The sequence below is a fragment of the Cebus imitator genome, unplaced genomic scaffold, assembly GCF_001604975.1.
Source record: "Cebus imitator isolate Cc_AM_T3 unplaced genomic scaffold, Cebus_imitator-1.0 Scaffold733, whole genome shotgun sequence".
NCBI classification, from domain to species: domain Eukaryota; kingdom Metazoa; phylum Chordata; class Mammalia; order Primates; family Cebidae; genus Cebus; species Cebus imitator.
Window position 1 is genome coordinate 544,303 of NW_016108048.1, and position 3,701 is coordinate 548,003.

The 3,701-nt window shown below is 45.4% G+C and overlaps 1 long non-coding RNA gene across 1 annotated transcript in view; it reads right to left on the reverse strand.

Annotated features, from left to right (window-relative positions):
- Window positions 1-2,705, reverse strand: part of LOC108296716 — a 17,151-nt gene extending 14,446 nt beyond the window's left edge. Inside the window, exons 1-3 of the long non-coding RNA XR_001821957.2 lie at window positions 2,558-2,705; window positions 2,524-2,526; window positions 970-974 (exon numbers count right to left, since the gene is read on the reverse strand). This is a non-coding gene — a long non-coding RNA (uncharacterized LOC108296716). The remainder of the gene's footprint in view (window positions 1-969; window positions 975-2,523; window positions 2,527-2,557) is intronic.
- Window positions 2,706-3,701: the final 996 nt, after the last annotated feature.

Here is a 3,701-nt window from a genome sequence, read left to right on the forward strand (position 1 = left end):
TCCTCTTCCTCTTCCTCCTCTTCCTCTCCTCCTCCTCCTCCTCCTCCTCCTTCTTCTTCTTCTTCTTCCTCTTCTTCTTTCTTCTTCTTCTTTTTTTCTTCTCTTTTTTGGTCTTCTTTTTATTTCTTTGTTGCATCTCTGTTTCTGTTTCTCTTTTTCTTTTCTTCTTTTTTGTCCTTTGTCTTTTCTTTCTTCTTTTTCAACTTTTTTTGTTTTGTTTTGTTTTCTCCTTTTTTTCTTTCACTTTCAGTTCTGTACAGGAAACGTGTTCTAGGAGACTGCTTCCGCTTCTACTTCTCAGTGATTGGGGATTTTCCTCTGCAGCGCTAGGCCTCAAGAAAGGCTTCACTTTTTCTCTTGAAAGAACATCAGTGAAGGTCACCAGTTCAGTTTCTTTTGTTCACCCATAAGCTGTCCAAGTGTTACTTTTACTTAAAATGTTATACCTCCTCGCTTGCCATTCTTTCTTTTTCTTTTTGTGGACCTTCTAAATGTATAATTTTGTGTCAGTAGGAGCCTGGCAATTTGTCATGTTGTCCCCCATTGCCTTTTCTTCAGTTAAACCATGTGGAGAAAACAATATGGATTTTAGTGTGTACAGTCAGGCTGTCTCTGCCGCGTGCCAATTTGCCCACTTTCACTCACACAGGCAGGAACCCACAGACCACAGACACAGAACACATGCACACACTCACAAGAAACCCCACAACGAAATACAATTACAAATCTGTACACACACGGAGATACATGCAGATGCAGATAGAAACACACATGCAGACACACACACATGCAAGCACAGCGACACACATAGTCACACACACACACACACATGCACACACACACACACACACATAGACAAACAGGTAACCTCACAAAGGCACAGGGTTTCAGGCCCAAGCATTCTCTCACTCAGAGGCAAACAAACACACAATGCCACAGGCATGAGATTACCCATAAAGCCTCTCATACTGGCTCTCATTCGCTGACAAGCAATGGGCTATGGGCAATCATTTCTGGCTTCAGGGCTAGGTCCTCATGCCATTGATTGGGCAACTCGGCTTTCTCCTGAGAATGAATGCGGGAAGTCTGTTATCAGATAGGCCACAGCAGAGGGTGTGAAACAGGCATCCTGGGTCAACCTGCTTAAAAGCAAACCCCCCTTTTGGGTAGAGGCAGAGAGAGTCCTGTTGGGAGATTTAGCCCTGTGTGATGTCATGGGAATCTGTGGTGTGTGGTGGCCTTTTTGAGTTCCACTAAGCCACCCTCCTCTCACCCTTGCCTGTGTGAAAGCCAGGACAGCCTGTACTGAGTCAGACTTGGGTAAGTGGCTGAGTGTGCTCTCTAAGGGATAATCCTGCCTCGAGTCCTATGGCTCCTGCTTGAGCAGTCTTCCCATTCTGGTGACTTCCATGTGCCAGCCCAAGGTGGGAAACTGTACCTAGGTTTCCAGACTTTGGGAGGACACCCAGTCCTGCAGCAAAACCTTGTGTAAGTCAGCTGGGTGACCAACACTTTGTCCTGTAACCACAGCCCTGTGATCCCAAGTCTCTTGTAGTGTCCCAGTGCCCATGATTATGTGTCCTTTGTCTTTTATTTTCTGCAGGAGCAGGAGCCATGAAACCTAGAGACGGCCAAAGGAAGGCCAAAGGCTGGCTTCCCAAACAGGATTCCTGCAGGGTCTCCAGCCTACTGGTTCTTGGTCACGTGGACCTCTGACTTTGGCGGTCAACCTGGAATCAGGTGGCTGATTCCTTTCTCTCCACCATCTTTTTCTCTTTCTCCTTTCTGTTTATTTGTTCACATTGGAAAAGTCAGAGACCCTCAAGCTGGAGGAACAGGGTTACAATTGTACTTGTAGTTTGTGGAGCCATAGTGCCATCAAGTCAAAATTGTTTCTGGAAATGAGAGGCACCTGAGCTCAGGTGCTGAGGAAAGCCCAAGAGCACTAGACAGATGGCAGTGTGAAGCCCTCAGGCTGAAGCTGGTTGAGAGAAGAACTCCTGGCTGGCCCATGGCCTATGCTCATTCCCAGAATTGCACCTTGCCTCCACAGCTCTCTCTGTAAGAATGGACAGGCAGAGGTGGCCCACCATGAGTTCCCCTGGCAGTCTCCAGAGACTGCTCGGCATGAGTTGCCCTGCCACGCATCCCAAAACTTCTCTGTTCGCAGGGAGGATAGGGAGCCCCTTGCCCCTGCATGGCCCCAGCCAAGGGCACCACTGAACTCTTCACAAAGGAGATCAGAGTAAATGACCCCAGTCTCAGCCATCAGTGGACAGTAGCTTCACCTAAACCTGTTCCACGATGGATCAGCTCTGCCCACTAGGCTACTGGTCTTGGGGTGGCCTGGCTGCTCTGTCCCCGGTCCTGTAATTTACCTGCTTCTTCACAAGGCTCCAATGGCAGGTATACTTCCTTAAGGGCTCTGAACCCCAGTGGGGGAAACCCTGGCTTGGACATAGTCTACCCAACCTGGCACATCCTTGCTGCTATCTGTGCCTGGAAGAAGGCAAGTGTCCCTACAGCCTGTTGTCATGTTCTAAAACACCTTCTGAACAATGTGCAAAAAGCTAAAACTGGACACGTTCCTTACAACTTACACTAAAATTAACTCCAGATGGATTAAAGGTTTAAACATTAAACCTAACACCATAAAAACCCTAGAAAAAAACCTAGGCAATGCCATTCAGAACATAGGCATAGGGAAGGACTTCATGACTAAAACACCAAAAGCAATTGCAACAAAAGCTAAAATAGGCAAATGGGATCTCATTAAACTTAAGAGTTTCTGCACAGCAAAAGAAAACATTATTAGAATACACCAGCAACCAACAGACTGGGAAAAATATTTTGCAATCTATCCATCTGACAAAGGGCTAATATCCAGAATCTACAAAGAACTAAAGAAGATTAACAACAAACAAACAAACAAACCCCTTCAAAAGTGGGCAAAAGATATGAACAGACACTTTTCAAAAGAAGACATTTATAAGGCCAACAAACATATGAAAAAATGTTCATCATCACTAGTCATTAGATAAATGCAAATTAAAACCACATTGAGATACCATCTCACGCCACGTAGAATGCCGATCATTAGAAAATCTGGGGACAACAGATGCTGGAGAGGATGTGGAGAAATAGGAACACTTTTACACTGTTGGTGGGAGTGTAAATTAGTTAAACCACTGTGGAAGACTGTGTGGCAATTCCTAAAGAATCTAGAAATAAAAATTCCATTTGAGCCAGCAATCCCATTACTGGGTATATACCCAAGGGTTATAAATTGTTCTATTATAAAGACACATACACACGTGTGTTCATTGTGGCACTGCTTACAATAGCAAAGACCTGGAACCAACCCAGATGCCCAACAGTGATAGACTGGACAAAGAAAATGTGGCACATATACACCATGGAATACTATGCAGCCATAAAACACGATGAGTTCATGTTCTTTGTAGGAAGATAGATAAAGCTAGAAACCATCATTCTCAGCAAAATGACACAAGAACAGAAAACCAAACACCGCATGTTCTCACTCATAGGCAGATGTTGAACAATGAAAGCACATGGACACAAGGAGGGGAGCATCACACACTGGGATCTGTTGTGGGGAGACTCAGTGGAGGGACAGTGGATAGTAGGGAGGTTGGGGAGGGATAACATGGGGAGAAATGCCAGATATAGGTGATGGGGCA